The sequence below is a fragment of the Podarcis bocagei genome, assembly GCF_964188305.1.
Source record: "Podarcis bocagei genome assembly, chromosome: 11".
NCBI lineage: Eukaryota > Metazoa > Chordata > Lepidosauria > Squamata > Lacertidae > Podarcis > Podarcis bocagei.
In genome coordinates, this window is record NC_138136.1 from 21583355 (window position 1) to 21602458 (window position 19104).

The following is a 19104-nucleotide window of genomic DNA, read 5'->3' on the forward strand; positions in this document are numbered from 1 at the left end:
GATTGGAAAGTAATGGTATATGGAAAAGAGTGAGTTAAGCAATACTATGAAGGCATTGCCAAAAGGATAGCTCCTGCTTTTTTGATGAGGGTTTGTTGCGAAGCCGAACTTCCACAGCTGGTTTTAGATGACCAGGGCTTGGCGAGGGAGCTGGTAATGCCACAACTTCAGGTGTGCTACATCCTTCCATGAGAGGAAGCCAACCCTATATGCCCATTGTGCTCCCTACCTGCTGTTTAGCTACTAAGGACTGGGGAAAAGTGTCATATCCCTTGGTGTGGTGTGCCTTATTGTGGAAATTTGGAAGTAGTGTGCTTTAGACTACAGACTTGGTTTTTGAGATAGATTACGGTAATATAGTTGTACCTAGGGGGATGATTTCATGTACACCAGGGATGGCTAAGCTATTGTCTTTAAGACATTGCTGAGCTACACCACCCAACATTCCTGACCACTTGATATGCTAGCTGAAGCTGGGAATCCTACAACATGTTAGCCACTCCTGATTTACACCAACTCCTCTTCACCTCCTCTGTGCTAGTCTGATATATATTATAATCTCTCTAACATTTGGATTTGTGTTTGGTTTATTTACAGCACACTTTTTTCACAATTTTGTAGGATGCACCCATCTTTTCCTTGTCTTCCTTAAGTCCTAATACTTTAAACATTCTCGTTTGTTTGGTTGCTATTGATTCATGCATGTTTAATCTTTTGCTAGTTGCATTACTTGGTGGCCGCCCAGAGTGGCTGGGGTAACCCAGTCTCATTGGTGGCATATTGATGATGATGATGATATTTTACTGTTTTGTTTGTTTGTATTTTACTTAAGGAGCTTTTAGTACAGGAGTGTACATTCATCATGACCAGGTCCCATTCCATTGTCTAAACGAGGCTTAGCTAGATTGTGCCCATTGGTAACTTTCTCAAAAGGAATTTGCAATGTGATAGAGCAGGAGGATCTGTAAGAGTTTTTATGTGTGCTGGACAGAGGGCAAGTATATGAGGGAAGGAGAAGGGGTGGCCGAATGTGTATGAATTCAGGAGTGTGTGCATATAGGGAAGAGGGTGTATGCAAGAGTCAGGATGTGCACACAGACAACAAGAGAGAGGAGGAGCACACAAGAGTCCTGCATGAGTAAAAATCTGCAAAGAAAGAGTGTCTAATTCCATATGTATTCAATGTTGAGAACATGTGACTGAGCAAGAGAGTTTGTGCAGATGTAAGAGAGAGAGAATGCACATGAAATTATGCACCTGAAGGTGAGAGAGAAAAGAAAGTTAGCAGGGGTATGTGCATATGTGAGTGAGAAGGTGCCTGGGGGTGTGTTTGTGAGTGCATGCACACACGTTTGTAGCAAGAGAGTGTTGGCATACATCTGCTAGATGAAGAGAGGCCAGGTGAACAATACCGTGTATATGTACACGTAACAGAGGGCCAAGCCGCAAAAAGTCCCACAAGAAAGTGTGCTGCATCCGATTATATGAATGAGAAACAAGAGTGCCCTTTGTGCAAATTTGTCCAGACTTTTGATGGACTATAGCGCTATTGCTGGTGTTTATTTTAGTTGGCTGCTTGTAAGTATCTGCCTTGTTCATAGTACTTGTAGGATGTATCTCAATTTGTTTTAAAGGGTAAGAGCCCATGGAATTGCATATGCAGCGAAGAGCGGATAAGAAATGTTTCAAATAAATAAATGCGCTTGCCATTGAGACAGAGGTTGCGTGTCCATTTTTCTGTATGACTTCTTACGGACGCTAAAGTGTGTGCTTTACGTGCATGAGAATGCAGATGCTCATGTGAATTTTTGTAAGGGAGGAGGGGTGCGTGTGTGTACACACACACACACACACACACACACACGTGTGAGAGAGAGATGCATGTGTGAGAGGAAGCATGTGTGGACCTGCCTTTGAAATGAAGTTTCCCTTTATGTAAACAAACAAAACTAGGTGCTGCCTGGGAGTTAGAGATGCAAAAGGTCTGAAGTGGGGAGCCTTTTCTACCTGTGCAGTTTGGACCCTGACTATGCCATTCTTTCCTAGAACCACGTATCCACTGGCCACACGACATCTTCTAATACAGAATTAGCTTGGAGAGCGGGGCACATGTATCTCTCTCTTTCCTTCCAGTTTGATTTCTGCATCAGCAGGCAGAATTTACACCTCATTGGCCCCCAAGACTTTAGTTTCCAATCCTCCTTCGCATGCTAGCATAGCTGCTGAGGTTCAGTGATCTGACCAGATCTCCTTAAATTTTATAATCCAAGCCACAAGTGTCTTATTTAATGGGAGTTGTAGTCAAACAACATTTGGAGAGTCACATTTTTGTTTGTTTGTCGGTGTTTACACATCTCTTTTGAAACGAAAGGTTCTTGATGTAAAACAAGCTTTAAAATACAGCAACTAAATAATATTGAAATATGATGCCACAGCGTAGTATGGAACTCAGAATTAAAAGAGGGCTAAAATGGATTAACAGGATAAAAACAGAATTAAAACTCCTGAAACAAGGTTCTCACATAATGATAAAAAAGACAGTAGCCATGTACCAGCACCAGTGGGGTTGGGGGTAGGAGTCACCCAGAGGTGGCATCTGGGTGACACTAAAGCTGTGAAGGACCTTAAAGATCTAAATGAGCAAAATTAGGTTTGGAAATCGCCTACAAGAACCATATTTTCTCTTCCTACACTATCATTTGGGAATATGTTTTTGCAGATGGTAGTTAACCCCTGAGCAAGGCTAGCTTTTCCAGGAGTGCCCTTCCCATCTTTATTCTCAGACTGCTGCCATCCCAACACTATTGAGAAATGGAAATTCATCTTGCCTGCCAATTCCTATACAGTGGTACCTCGGGTCAAGAACTTCAGGTTACAGACTCCGTTAACCCAGAAATAGTACCTCGGGTTAAGAACTTTGCTTCAGGATGAGAACAGAAATCGTTCTCCGGCGGCAGCAGGAGGCCCCATTAGCTAAAGTGGTGCTTCAGGTTAAGAACAGACCTCCGGAATGAATTAAATACTTAACCCAAGGTACCACTGTATTCAGTGGTGCCAAGGTGGGCCTCTTTTCCAGTTAACTGTGTTTTCTCTTTGTCACATTGAAACTCGAATGCCTACTATTTATAACCAGTCTAACTTGGATTGTGATTGATTGCTTCAGCTTATACAAGTAGCTTTTATCCGCACTAAAAACAGAAATCAAGACTTATCACTGGGGGTTAAATTTATTTCAAGCTGCAATGCAAATTGATTTTGGATGGCTGCCCAAAAGAACATTAATGGCCTCCTCACACTGAAATAATGGGTTACCATTTGTCTATTTAAGGCATATGCAGTGCCCTGAACTGAAAACCAAACACTGTAGATGTGGATCAGATATTGCTCATATGTAACTAGCAACAAGAAAAACCTTACCAGGCCCCACAATGTTTTACTAGCCTGCCTGCCTTCACATAGTGTGTACCTGTATGTGATAACAGCTTTGTGTGTGCGTTTGTGTGTCAGTGAAATCTGGCAAGCCTGAATCAGTCAGACCTGAGTTTGAATCCCTGATTAGTCATAAATGCTGACTTTGTACCAGTCACATCTCATACCATTGCCTACCTTTCAAGATTTTTGCAAGACTACATGAAACAATTTAATGTGTGCTTCCCTGATCTCCTTGAATAGGATGGAAATTGGAAAGATCAAAAGCTTCTTGTGCAGTGTGTATTATTACAATATTGCAATATAAAGTGTTTCGTGATTGCAGTCAAACTATTTTTATAGGTACTGTATAAGTCGTTCTGCTCCTTTGAATTACTTTCAGACCTTCCAACTGTCCCTGTTTTCCTGATTTTGAGAAGCCGTCCTGGTTTCTGATTTGATCCCAGAATGTCCCGCTTTTCCTTAGGATGTGCCTGTTTCCTTAGGATGTTGGAGGCTATGGAGTTATCTGACCCCCGAGCCGTCTGAAGGCAATCCTGAATAGGGAAGTTTTAAATTTTTTTAATGTTTTATTACGTTTTTATATGTGTTGGAAGCTGCTCAGAGTGGCTGGGGCAACCCATTAAGATGTGTGTATGGGAGTGGGTATCAAGGAAAATATAAAAAAAATGTAGTATAAACACAGACCAACTGGGAAACACTTGCCTGTGAGCGCTCCAGTTGGAGAACAGCCTTTAGTGTCATGCGCTTTGAAGACACTCAAAATCAGGATGCAAGGGAGAAACATGCTAAGAAGAAGGCATGCTTGGCAAATCCACACCGTGATCAACTTCCGCCTGGAAACCAATGTCCTCACTGTGGAAGGAAGTGTGGATCCAGAATTGGCCTCCACAGTCACTTACGGACTCATTGTTAACACCGTGTTTATAGAACACGTTATAGTTCAGGGAAGTTTTTAACGTGTGATATTTTAGTGTATTTTTGGTTTCTATGGAAGCCGCCCAGAGTGGCTGGGGAGGTCCAGCTAGATGGGCGGGGTATAAATAATAAATTATTATTATTATTATTATTATTATTATTATTATTACTCGGCTACGAGTGATTGCCAAAGAAAAAGAAGAAGAAGAAATAATAAAATTATCATTATGGAATGGGACGTCCCTCTTTTCATTGCAGAAATGTTGGAGGGTATGTACTTTTAATCCTTCAGTGCTTTTATTTCTTGGTTTGATTAGAGTTCATTTTCATTTCCCATTCTGTTTAGGTAAACATTCACTCAGTGTATTTCTCTGAGTGGCTGGCAGGGGGCATTCTTAGACAGTTAAGCCTCTTCCTATGCTACCTCATTAATTCCTTCTAGTGTAAAGAATCAAGAAACATAGTGTGTACCTGAAATAAGTAATTGAAATTACCACAAAGTAACAGTTGGTATGTTAAACGCCCAGCAAATGTAGTTATTGCTGGGTTTTAATAATCTTTTAAAACATACAAATACAGAATTTTATTTCATGTTCAGCATATTTCTCTAGTCATCAATTATTTCACTCTCCTATTTCCAAGAGGCGTTATTTGTTTAAATTCCCAAACTAAAAACTGGCACCAGCAGATGTCAGCCATTAGTAGAGGGGCAAACAAATGGATCTAAGGAACATACTCCGTTATGGATGTTCTTCAGAAAGCAGCCATAACTTAATAAGTTGTAGTACATTTGCTCTGTTGGGAAGAAATGGGATCTAGCAGTGCCAATATTTTGGAACATATAGTTCAACTTTATTTGCACCATTAACATTTTAAAATACTTCAGGGCTCTTCCTATGAAGGTATTTGTTTTGCTCTGTTGCATTGCTCTAGACCTTGTGTGTTCAGGAACCTCTACACATTGAATGGAAGGAGAAGTTTTGCTTGTGCATTTTGCTTCACCCATACATAGAGCTGTGGCCTTAGCTGAGATGAGTGGCAGCTTGCTTGTCAGGAAGCTTTAAGCTCTGTGGTGGCTGCTGACCACTGGACTGGGATTTCTCGTCCTGTTGCTGCTATTAAGGCTGTGACTTTCTGATCTCAGTGCAACTTTATCCTGAATAAACATGCATAGGATTATATATTTATGTAATTTAATACATTTCTTATCCTATCCTTTAATACTGGTCAGCTCACAAAATAATGAAAATGGAATCCCCCACTCACGGTTTTAAAACAAAATTTAAAACCAATTTGCACAGTGTCTTTTGACGTAGCTATTCCTGTCTACTGGAAATTGAAGGTCACCTATTACTCAAGGTGGGATTTGTGTTTTCCTTGATAAGGAATAGGTAAGAAATGTGCAGAAGTCTGTTGCCTTTTGCTTTGGAGAAGTGAATTATGAGCATATCTGGGTCGTTGTCTTCCCTGCTCCCATCTTACTCTTGTTACTCTTATAAATCTCTAGTTACAGTCCCCTTCTTAAAAAGTGCCTTCAAAACTTCATATGACTTAGAGTTGTGAGAAGCATGAATATCTTGGTGACTCATCTACATGTACAAAAAGCATTTGTTTTTGTTTTCCATACAAACATATTTCATGTATACAAAAATATACAGCCTGTTCAGTCCACCAGTCTCTTCTTGTGTATGATTTAATACAGTGTTTCCTTTAAAATGGCATGTGACTTATTTCTGGAATCTTGCTTAATGGACTTTTTCATCACTGGCGGGTGGGGGGGGGAGGATTGCTTGACATCTGATTTGAATTTGCTTCCCTTGAATTTCCTGTGAAAGACCAATTGGGATTCTTTTACTCTGGGAAAAAAAATAAAAATTGAACAGTCCACAGACAGTGCTTTTATAAAGGAATAATTAGTAAGCAGGCTGTGTGTCCTTGTGCCAGGATCTAATTTTGTCTGGGCTTTGCATTGTCCATCGTACTGGAGTTTGCATGGATCATTTACATAAAAATCGAATGCTAAGCCTGAAATGCATTTGAAGACTTGGATCACAATTGTTTGTGCCTCTGCATTCAAAATGCCTTTAACGGTTTAAATTTTCAAAAAGAGTGAGATTGGCAAGCAAGAATATGTCTTAACACATGGGTATTCCAAGCTGCCATTTATTTCGTGTTTGGAAATCTGGCTACAGAAGAGGGAGAGTTGAGAAGGCATGATTCCCTGCAATTGACTTGGCTAGGACAAGCAACCATTTGGTTCTTCCACTCTCAGAATTTGCCTCTTTCAACGGCCATTTCACCTGGTCAAACATTTATGTAACCATATTAAGCATTCGTGCCTGAATTTGCCAGCCATCCTATTCCCTCCTCCCCCCTTTTATTCTTAAGTCTGCCTATAAGATTCTGAGCCTGCAGGTAGACTGTATTGCTTTTTAAAGGTTATGCAATGCCTAGGGAATGTTCAAGCCCTAGAAAAATAAGTGTGTAGTTTTTACTCTGTTGTGGAGATGATTGCTGAAAAACGTTACTCCAGCCTTGGTGTCTGTTTATGGCAATAATGTGATGTTTGGATGGTGATTACTTTGCAGTGCCATTTTTAGGAACTTAAAAACAACAACACATTATCTTTTTCTCTGTAGTCTGAGTGCTTTCATTCTGTACCACAGTTGTTGTCGTCGGTGTGTGTGTGTGTTTAAAAAAGGCAAACTGAATTTAATTTTTCATTCTTTGAAAATGCAGCTGTTTAGAGACTGCCTTCCTGCTGGCCTTGACATCTTGGGAGCACACCATGTTTTAAAAAGTGGAATTAAATAGGAATTGAATACTGTATTGCACCACTGGCATTGAGCTGAGACCAGTGTTAAATATCCCCCCCCCCAGCATCTGGAAAAAACATTGGGGCATTAAAACTCTGTTTCTCACTGCTTTAAACAATAAATAACGTTTTAAACAGCTGTGTGACGATGAACAATGAATCTTTAGCATAGATGCAATCTCCCTAATATCCCCTAGAAAACATCCTGGAGAGTTGAACCTCAAACTGCTAAACCTGTTGGTGGGTAGCAACTTGAAGATAAAATACATGCATACACAATGGCTTGTGAGTGTGCATAGTGGGGGGTCCTTATTACTTTTCTCACTGCAAATTCCTTTTGCTCTGTTGAGGGTTTGAAACACCTTCAGCTCCCAAATTTCACCAGTGACTTGCCTTTAGATAAGTTGCTATGGGGGTGGGGGGAGCTTGCAAGCCCCAATGCCTATGCAGAAATCATAATCTCACACTTGGCCGGGAGGTAAAAAACAAAAACAAAAGGCTGTGCAAGTTTCTTCATCAGTGTAACGTCCTGTTTGGGCATCTGGTGCCTCTGGTGCATTGGATAAGCACCTGGATTTTAAAACATGTTTCACATGTCCTTATTAAGCTGCAGTACAAGCATCCTCCATATCTGGTATCTACTTGGTAGTTGTTGTTATTTTTTACTTTTTTATCGCTCTACTTAGTTATGCAATAGGGTGCCAACTAACTGCAGCTGATATTTTTGGCAAATACCACACTTCGTCACTGATAGATTATAGAAACAGGCACTTTCCATGAAATCAAGCATACATTTTCTGGGTGACCTCTAGGTTCTTTTGATTTGCAGCCGCTTTGGTCCTGCTGTGGGCTGCTGCGAATGGAACTATGGTTTGCCTTAGCTTACTGTTGGAATGAGGGCTGATGGTTTGTCGTCTTTCTCACAAGCTGTTTGTTCTTGGTCTGCAGCAGCAGCAGCAGGACTGGAGGAGGAAAGCGGGCTGTGATCTCCTTCCTAGGAGCCCACATGTTTGCACTAAGCCATGGTTTGGCTTAGTATTATGTTACAGACTGAGCCACTTTGTTATATACAGTAGTTTAAAAGCGAAGCATTGTGTTCACTTGCCTAGGATCTGCTTGCCTTTCTTAAGCTTGTATTTGCTTTTCCTACAAATGCTTTGTGAGTATGTGTGCAAAAGCTGTATTTACTTTTCTCATCTAGCAGCCTGCTAAAATCACTTGAGCATGCTGGCATGCTCTTGGAGTTGTAAAACCTTTCATCTGAGTTGGCTTCCTTGCTATTTACATATACCGTTGATTCTTTCATCTGGCTTCTTGTTTTTTTTCTAATCTTGGTTTTATTTGTGTTCATTAATCGTTCTTAAGCCAATCTCTGTTGTTTTTTCCAATCTAATCGTACGTTAAAGCACTTTGTGTCACTTCAGCAATATCAAAATTGTGTTTCTTCCATTGTATGCCATTTATATTTGACCTGGCTTCGCAAGCCAGTAAACTGCAAGCAGTAATGGCATAACACTGAACCTTGCTTCTTTCTGTTGGAAGCCATTCTGTAGGACATAAGATGTGAACTTCCTTGTTTGTGTAAGTATTTTATTGCAAAGACGTATTCTGATGGACTGTAACAGAATAATGCTGTTCTCTCCCATTGCAAGCTCATAGTCTGTGCTCTGACTTTAGAGAATATAGCCATGAATAATGTTTTCATTTTATGTGAAAGACTATTGTTACACCCCACCCCCCAATCTCTGAGCGGTGTGAGATTCCAGGGAGTTCCAGGCACGCTTTACCTAGGGTCTGTGTTTCCTTTCAGAAAATGAGGTACAGCAGAGACTGTGGTGTCTTAGGATATATGGTGTTGTTGTTGTTGTTGTTTAGTCGTTTAGTCGTGTCCGAGTCTTCATGACCCCATGGAGCAGAGCACGCCAGGCACTCCTGTCTTCCACTGCCTCCCGCAGTTTAGTCAAACTCATGCTGGTAGCTTCGAGAACACTGTCCAGCCATCTCGTCCTCTGTCGTCCCCTTCTCCTTGCACCCTCCATCTTTCCCAACATCAGGGTCTTTTCCAGGGAGTCTTCTCTTCTCATGAGGTGGCCAAAGTATTGGAGCCTCAGCTTCAGGATCTGTCCTTCCAGTGAGCACTCAGGGCTGATTTCCTTAAGAATGGATAGGTTGGATCTTCTTGCAGTCCATGGGAATCTCAAGAGTCTCCTCCAACACCATAATTCAAAAGCATCAATTCTTCGGCAATTAGCCTTCTTTATGGTCCAGCTCTCACTTCCATACATCACTACTGGGAAAACCATAGCTTTAACTATACAGACCTTTGTTGGCAAGGTGATGTCTCTGCTTTATGGTTTAGTTACACACATATATAACCTGAGCCTACAATAGAGGGATTCCCAGCATTACATTCCAGGAGGGTCTTGCTTCCTCCATAGGCACAATTTAGGATTTAGAAAGACACCAGCCATGGCTCTGATTTTCTCTCTGGCTTGCTGCATTTAACAGACGGCAGCTATTTTCCTCTAGCCCACATCATCCCCAACTGCAATCCTAAACTCTCCACTCTGCTTTGTCTCTGCTAATTATCTCAGAGCTCAGGGATGAGCTCTACCCATTTGCTAGCTGGCACAGAGTCTTTGCTTTACTGATAGCCCATCTCCCTATCTTGTCTGCCTGTCTCATAAACAAGAACTGGGGAACCTGTGACCCTCCAGATACTGTTGGAGTTCCATCTGCACCAGCTGGTAGAGGCCAAGGATTGATGGGAATTGTAATCTAGCATCATTTGGAAGGCCACAGGTTCCCTTTCCTTGTCTTTGGCAGCCAGAGAGTCTTGAATGGATTTGCCACCTTTGCTATCTAACTCAGTCTTCAAATACCCTGTCCAGTATAACACATGTCTGGTATGGCGTTGGTATGCTTAGCTCTACAACTTTTAATATTTCTACAGGTAGAAGTACCGTATTTTTCGCCCCATAGGACGCACCGGCCCATAGGGTGCACCTAGGTTTTTTTTGGGGGGGGGATAAAGAAAAAAAAAATTCCCCCCCCCAGGTGCGGGGCTGGGGCGGGGGACCCCAGAACAGGCTGCTATCTGCTACCCTTGGGAGAGCCGCGCGACTTCCCTCGGCTCTCCCACGGCTAGCGGAGCGCTGTGCGAAGCCCGAAGCTTGGGGTGTGCTGAGCTCAGCCGCCCCAAGCTTCTGGGTGCCAGCAAGGACTCCGCTAGCCGTGGGAGAGCCGCGTCTCCCACGGCTAGCGGATAGCTTCCTGAAGCCTGGAGAGCGAGAGGGGTCGGTGCGCACTATCAGCGAAAGCCTGCATTCGCCCCATAGGACGCACACACATTTCCCCTTCATTTTTGGAGGGGAAAAAGTGTGTCCTATAGGGTGAAAAATACGGTATATGCATGCTCTCTGGCCTATTTGGAATAAATATTCATATTAAATAAGCATTGATACTGGCTAAGTAAAACTTCACAACACCCATGCCATACATAGGTTTTCCTTTCACGTTGCTAGTAATGTTTATTGTTTGCCTCAAGGGTGTAAGCCAGTCGTGTTTGGAAAACTGGCAGCTGTAAGTTCAGCATCCTTATCACTCATCACATAACCATTGTAGGATCTACGGCCTTGTGAAATAACATGGGTGGTTTAGGGGGGAAAAGGTAAAGGACTCCTGACATTTACAAACGTCTCTGGCGTTGTGGCGCTCATCTTGTTTTACTGGCTGAGAGAGCGGAAGTTTGTCCGCAGACAGTTTTTCTGGGTCATGTGGTCAGCAAAGCCAGAGCAGTGCACAGAAACGCCGTTTACCTTCCCGCCGGAGTGGTATCTATTTATCTACTTGCATTTGATTAGCTTTCGAACTGCTGGGTTGGCAGGAGCAGGGACCGAACAGGAGCTCACCCCGTCACGGGGATTCAAACCACCAACCTTCCGATCGGCAAGCCCAAAGCTCAGTGGTTTACACCACAGCGGCATCCGCGTCCCTCAAAACATGGGGGTAGCCTGTGCCTATTTTATAATAGATTTGGCCAGAGCAGGAGCATCAAATAAAATCCTGTTCCAATAGCAGTTGCCCAAGAAAGAAATCTTAAGGTTTTGTCACAATAATGATAGATATGAATTCTGCAGGGAGTGAGAGGTTACAAATGAATCTGTAGGCCTTGCGTGTGGAAGCATCCGTACAATTAGCATATATTCTTGGGTGTTTATACTCCGTAACTGAATTTTGTGACAGAGTTGAACTGAAACTCTTGTAATTCACATGAGCCTGTGGTTTTATCTTCTGTGAATCATTACCCATATACAAAGCTGGCAGGGATGATAGGATCTGATTTTTGTTGTCATTTGTTCCAGTGGGAAAATGCACCTGCCTTTCAAGGTAGCCCATGTTTCCAGTTGTGTTCTATAATGTCCAAGAAAGACCAAGGCAATCCTGGATTTAGGGTGGTGCAGGAGGTTCTCCCGCACAGGTCACCAAGGCAAGGGGGCGCAGAAGGGAAGGCCAGAGGGAGAAAGGAATGAAATTAAATATTTGAAGGGTGGCATTTTTGTCCTCACTCAGGGTGCCATATTGCCATAGTCTGCCCTGACCAAGGGCAACATAAATGTGTATGTACCTACACCCCCAGCTATCATTCAGTTAGTGTCATGTACGATATGCTATCATACACTTGTGCCATCTGCCCATAACTCTTTCCCATCACCACAGATATAACTGCACTAATAACAAAATAAAAAGGGCAACTAGAAACTGCAGAGGAATACGGAATACCGGTTTAATATAATGCCTCTTTCAGAGATTGCTGTCTTATATGCACTTGTAGTTCCACTTCATCAGATTTGAATTAGCAAGTAAATGCTTCGGCTAAACGAAAATTGATTATAGGAATATGGATTTAGCAAATAGGCTTAAGATACAAAACTGTCCCTGCCTCTTTGAGAAGTACTTACAGTCTTATGCTACAATGTCCAGCCAAGAACACGGGCAGCTGTTTGTGGCTCTGGGAAGATAATTTGATCTTTCCAGACTCGGATAAAACTTGGATAAAAGTTTTTATTTGCATTGAAAGTTTTCTTGTTAGCTTGGTGCTGGGAATCAGGTAAAATAGGTTCATGCATTGTGTTTATGTGACTCTTGCTCACCCCCGTTGTTTTATTCAGGGTTTTTTTCTAGGAAAGATTCAAAGTGGACATGGTTTGCCCAGGACTCATCTGCGTGGTTTTAAGATGTCGTATTTCTATCTCCTCAACTTAAATAGACCATGAAAGAAATACAGATGAGTATGAGAAAATATTAAACTACTTTGAGGACTCGCTACTTTAGCAGATGGTTGCCAATTCTACATCAGTGGTAGATTACTACATCAAAGTGTATTTCAAAAATGTTTGATAGTAGTATATTTGTGTGCTATGCTTGAAAGGTCAACCTGTCATTCTCTGCCTTTGTGGTTGATCAGAGCTCAGAATGGCAGGTTCAGAGCGCTGTAAAAGGCGCATTTGTTCCGACAGCCTTTTTAAAATTTATATAACAGATGCTCTTAACTGAGGCTTTTAATTGAATCTCTGCTATGGTATTGAGGTTTTTCCATTATAGGGAAGTAATGCAACTTTCATCAAAGAAAACAGTGGTGCTTGACCAGCATTTGCGGATGGATTGATGTTGTAATTTGTGTTGTTAAAGAACATACATGGTACCAAGCTGAGCGTGTCTATAATGTACACATGTGGATGGAGATAAGCAAGTAGTGATTTTTGTGCACGCTCTCAGTTATGGTTGTAAACTTAAGGTTTTATGTGCATTATGTTTCAGGTTGCATGTGGGCTTTTCATGTTTCCTACCCAGTAGCATATAAGCTCTTTAGAATGCACAAAGTAGAAGGGGTTTGAATGATCACAGCCTCCCTAAACAACTGCTTTAGCTAAACATGCAGTTATTTCCAAGATATTGACTAAGAATTGATCTGATTTAAGCAAGTGCTCCTATTACTGGGGGAAAGTGCAGGTGCACTTTTAAAAATTCTATATGGCTTAGGAATAGTGCTGTTTTGTACTCTGCAATTCATCTAAGCACAGAAAAAGTACGGAATTTGGTACTGCGTATAACTTTTTAAAAAAGTTTTTAAGCATGTGGGCTGTTTCTTTAATTTGATTGTGGATCATCTGGAGACAATAATGTTGGTTTTCAGGGGGGGGACACGACTAAATTGGGGATTTTTATCTGCCCCCCCCTTTGCAAATTAGGATAGTTTGCATCAGATAAATTTCTGATACCATAGAGCAGTGTTTCCCAAACTTGGGTCTCCAGCTGTTTTTGGACTACAGTTCCCATTATTGCATGACCACTGGTCCTGCTAGCTAGAGATGAAGGGAGTTGTAGTACCTAGAACAAAGGCAATCAATGTGGTGGTCTGTTTTGCCATGAGACAAAAGGGGAAGTGTTGTCCTACCTGAGGCAGCTGTTTCCCTTTGCCTCACGGGTGGACCAGCCTGGTGGTGCCCTCCAGATGTTTTAGACTAGCAACTACTATAATCCTCTACCATTATCCTTGATGGTTGTGGCTGATGGGAGGTTGTGACTGATACGGAGAGCATCACGTTGGCTACCCCTGACCTAGAGAATGTTCTAATTTCACCTGCTTATTTAGTAAACGACGATAAACCTTTTGAAACTGTCAAGCTTTCCTAATGCAACGGACATCCATTCATAGAATCATAGAATTCATTGTTACTAATGAACTTGTGAAACAGGAAAAATACCATGCCAAAAAAAAAAGCACGATAATATTTTTCACAGCATTTGCAGTCCCACATCACTGTCTAGAGAAGTGTATTTTTGGATAGCCTGCATAAAAGAAATAGAGACTCACAGGAAGATTTCCAGGGAAGAGACAGGACGTTGCTCCTTGTCCTGCCAATGACAATAAGAGGCAGAACTAGTTTGGCAAAATAAGTACTGTATAGGGAAACTGTACTTTATTTATGTACATCACAGAATTTTTATCCCCCAGGCACACAAAGCCTTATTTTCACCTCTCCTGATATATGTCTAAGGAAGACAGAGCATAATGTTTATGTGTGGTGCTTAACTGTAGTGGATCAGTTGTAAAGAAAAGAGGCTGGATAGTTGATGCTGTTATAAAGAGAAAGCAGGGAAGGAATTGGTGTGCATACTTCAGGAATTGGACACAGGGTGGACTTCCAAGAAAAGTGAGTCACCTTCTCTTACTGAAAATGTGAACTGGGTGGAGCTGTGCAGATTTTGGTCCTACAGTCATTGTTCTCCTTTGTACTGTGTATTGGCAAAGGCAAGTTTTAAGAAAACATTTTTTTTTTTTAGATCACTTTACACATTTTATTGCGTTCAGATTTTCCATGCTGTGAGTAGAGTTCACTTACAGTATGTAGTCTGAGGAAGTGGGGGAGTGTAAGGACTGAACACTTGAGAGAGGTGCTTAGAATAGCCCTACAATATAGTCTAAAAATGAAGCTGTGAGGCAGGTTTGAATTTACAGTCCCCCACCCCTAACAAGAGCATTCCTCAGGTTGTAGTGAAGCTCAGTCTACTTAAATTGTCCACTTAAGCTTCCTCCCAGCCTAAATCTGGTGCTCATTTGCATGCAGAAGTGTTGCACTCTGTTGACTTCTGTAGAGGTATGTTGAATATTTCAAAAATCCAATTAAGTACTGTTTTCATATGAAATAAGAATGCCTTGGCTGCTGCTATATTTTCTTCTGAGCGTGGGTGCGAAAAGGTTTGGGTTGGTGCACAATCACAGCTACCATTGCTTTAAAGAATGCCCATGTTAGCTGTTTTTGAGAGGTGCTGACTTACCTTAGAGTAAGCCCCATAGAATCCAATGGAACTTCTGTTGGCAGACATGCATAGGATTGCTCTAACTCTTGAGGCTAGCGCTCTCTCTCTCTCTCTCTCTCTCTCTCTCTCTATATATATATATATATATACAATAAAAAACCCTCAGTGCTGTTTCTTTTCAGGACATGAGGATCTAAAGAACAAGATGGAAATTGTAAAATTCTTTGTCAAGCCAACAATCTCAAAATGCTATACTGATTTATTCATATTGATCTCTTTGATCATCATTTCAAGCTCTCTTAACCTAGCATCTTTTCTCTTTAGAATGTCTAGCGGATAACTCCATTGGAGCACATTAATATATATTTTTTACCTCCTAAAAAGTAAGGGGAAATGTGTGTGCGTCTTATGGAGCGCATGCAGGCTGCGCAGCTATCGCTGAACCCAGCAGAGCAAGAGCGAGAGCTGCGCAGCGCCTCTTGTTCTGCTGGCTTCCCAGCGAAGCGGAACAGAAGGGAGCCCTTATGGAGCCCCTTCCGTTCCTCCTCCCACTTCACTGAAGAGGCGATGCGCAGCTATCGCTCTTGCTCTGCTGGCTTCAGCGATTATTGCGCAGCTTGCTTTGGCTTTTCAGGGAGGTGGGAGAAGGGATGGAGGGCAGCCCCTCAGTCCCTTCTCCCACCTCCTGGAAAAGCCAGCAAGAGCCGCTCTATTTTTGAAGAGCCGCGCCAAGCGAGCGTGTCCGCTGCTCTTGCTGGCTTTTCTTTTTCTCCTCTAAAAACTAGTTACAGATAGGTAGCCATGTCGGTCTGCCATAGTCAAAATAAAAAAATTCCTTCCAGTAGCACCTTAAAGACCAACTAAGTCATACCAAGAACTAACTTAGTTGGTCTTTAAGGTGCTACTGGAAGGAATTTTTTTATTCTAAAAACTAGGTGCGTCTTATGGTTGGGTGCATCTTATAGAGCGAAAAATACAGCACTTTAGCAAACTAAACCAGTGGTATAGCTCAGAAAATTAAAAACTTTGCCTCTGTAACTTTTACACGTAGGATAATGGCTTTCGGTTGGGGCAAAATGCTTCCCGTAGTTGTTCATACAGATCTCAGTTGTTTTTGATTCTTAACTAAAAAGCTAGCTAGCGATCCAGCTGTTGTTAATAATTTTAGTGTTGAAGTAGGAAAATATCCTTTGAGAGGAGTGGTTCTTTTCTTCATTTTTATGGAAAAACCCTTTCACTGCGATTGCTTCATTTTAAAGGACAAAAGCCCATTGCTATTTCCACAGCAGGGAGACAGATTATGATTATGGCCATAGTGCTGCGTATTGGTAAGATACTCCTTTCATCCTTGTGGGAAGCAATCAAAATAAGCAATTCCAATTTCAGGAAGGGCAATTGCTGTTCTGTGGATAGTTTGTTATGTAATCTGGTTGATATGCCCAAGTGAATTCCTTTAAGTTAAAACAAAAGGTTCTAATTTTCGGTGCTAGGTATTCATATTTCTATAAAGCGGCGTATACGATCAGGCAAGAGAAGATGAACTTCATGGCTTTATTGGCATTGCAAACAAGATGCTGTGGTGTGTGTGTGTGTGTTTGTGCGCAAGAAGGGGCCAGAGAGAGAAGGTGGAGGGGTGCATTTTTGTGCTAAGAAGAAAAGAGGTGGTTATTTTGTTGTTCTCGCATCCTTAAGCCCAGTGTACTTCCTGGAGCAGGCACCATGACTTGAAGACCTATCAATTCAAGCAGTAAAAGAGAGAAAACACAAGGGGAGGAGTTGAGACATCGTCCGTGAAATCATGTAAAGGAAGGTCACTGTAGATGTTCTTCTGTCAGCATGAGAACCACTTACCCACATAGGTGTGGGGGTACTTAAATGAACCAACTGTTTGGGTAGGGCTTGACTCTATGTGTCTAACGGGTAGAAGAGTTTGGATTTGATATCCCGCTTTATCACTACCCGAAGGAGTCTCAAAGCGGCTGCCATTCTCCTTTCCCTTCCTCCCCCACAACAAACACTCTGTGAGGTGAGTGGGGCTGAGAGACTTCAGAGAAGTGTGACTAGCCCAAGGTCACCCAGCAGCTGCATGTGGAGGAGCGGAGACGCGAACCCGGTTCCCCAGATTACGAGTCTATCGCTCTTAACCACTACGCCACACTGGCTCTAGCAACCCCACATCTATTTTTGTATCCAGAGATGTAGATGTGTGTGTCTTTTGCATTGTTAATATTACTTACCTTTAAATGAATTCAATGGATTTTATTGATAATGTTAATATTTCTGGTAAACCACTTAGAAACTACAATCTGATTTGTTGAATGAATAAAATCTAAAGGGTACTGGATAGTACCCAGTTGGTACCACTCCACTGACTAAATGTATCTGCCAATATGATGGATTTAATAAGTGTTATTAAAAAGGGGGAAGGAGAAGGCTAAAATACATAAAAGTTGGCATACCAAGAATCTGAGAAACTTAACAGATGTCAGTAATAATTGCACTGCACAAAAATGATACATTTTAAGGAATGAAATGATAAAAAGAATAATCTAAGGGAAATATAGTTTCTACATTCTTACAAGAGAGGATGCAAAAAGCCTGCTCTGTTTATCTGGGAAGTGTTTTGCTATTCTACCTCATTTTCTGAGGCACTGTTGTTAACAGGTGGTGGTCCAACAGATACCAGATAATTTGAGAATGAAATGGACGGACTAATTTTGGCAGATTAATAAACGGTTTGGTGGCATGAAATATTGGAAAAGGGAAACTAATACCAACTGTGAAGCAGATTAACTTAGGCAGAGACATGACATTTTAAGTAGATTTAGTATTTCAAGTGTGCCAGAGTGGCCAGGAAACTGAGTGAAGTGCAGTTAGTGTAATGGGATTTCCCACCCTTATATTTTACTTTTCCGTTTTATTTTCCAAGGCACTGATGTCTGAGGCTTACTTTCTGTTGAGAGTTACTGTACTCTGGACAGTGCACGGCCTTTATGAGAGACCTGTAGTTTGCAGCTTTTCCTTTCAAAATACTTGTGAGTGGTAATCAGGAAATGATTAGACCAGTACTAATGGAAAAACTCAACGAAACACACATGTTGGTTCTTCATAACTGATGTGCCTGTTGTAAGGATTTAAAACCCTTTTCTCCATGGGTAGTAGTGTCTTTAATTGGCAGAGATCTTCTCTTACTGTGACCACTTCTCCATTCATACCTTGTGGACACCCCACTTCAGGAAGAACAAGGATAATACATGGTCACTGAACTGAATATATGGAGGTTCTCTGAGTTTCATTAGAATCAAAACTAATTCTTACTAACAAGAGAAAAACATTGTTTTGGTGAATACATGTGATTGCTATCTGTGGGCCCCGCCCCCCATCAGAAACCTAATGTTCTGTTCCTAGAAGTGTAAGTCATTGACACTGGCACATATGGTGTTGATACATGTGTTGGAATATTGCTCAAATTACATTGTTGAGTGCTTAGACAGAACTCAATAAAGTTTACAACAAGCTGAATACCAACTCTTGTATGTGCCTATGAAGAGTGCAGTCTTAAATTACATTGGCAATACAGTATGAGCAATTTCAAATATGGATACTTCATATTTAACATTGATTTGTGTTTAACTCTATTTCTAATGAACTGTTAATGATAAATATTAATTAAATTAAACCAAACAGGTAGCATCTTATGCATCTTGGACTTTGATATTTGTTAAACGTTCATAATGCATATAGTACATAATGATGAAAACTGAATTCCTTAATTGACTTGTCTTTATATTTATGTAGCATACTTTAAGGAAAAGCTATTTTCCACTTCAGCAGATGGATCTCTCAGGACCTGGCTCTTCATGATGATTAATGGTTGCCTTTCAGATACAAAGGTGCTTTCTTCAGTCAAACATCTATTTCCCTTTGTCTACACCACTCCTATGTTTTTACTTTCTGCGTTCAAATAAGATTTCGGTGCTATCTGGTTAGGTCCAGTGACACAATATTGGGTGAAGGTCACCACTTCAGTCATTAGGCTCGGGAAAAGGTTTGGAACCTGACGAATGAATAGGAAAACACACCTGACTGTAGGCCCAAATACTATGATTATATGGGAT

At 41.4% G+C, this 19104-nt stretch overlaps 1 protein-coding gene across 2 annotated transcripts in view; it reads left to right on the forward strand.

Moving 5' to 3' along the window:
• MCC (MCC regulator of WNT signaling pathway) overlaps positions 1 to 19104 on the forward strand; it is a 201949-nt gene that overhangs the window by 36826 nt on the left and 146019 nt on the right. The gene's annotated exons all lie outside the window — the stretch shown is intronic.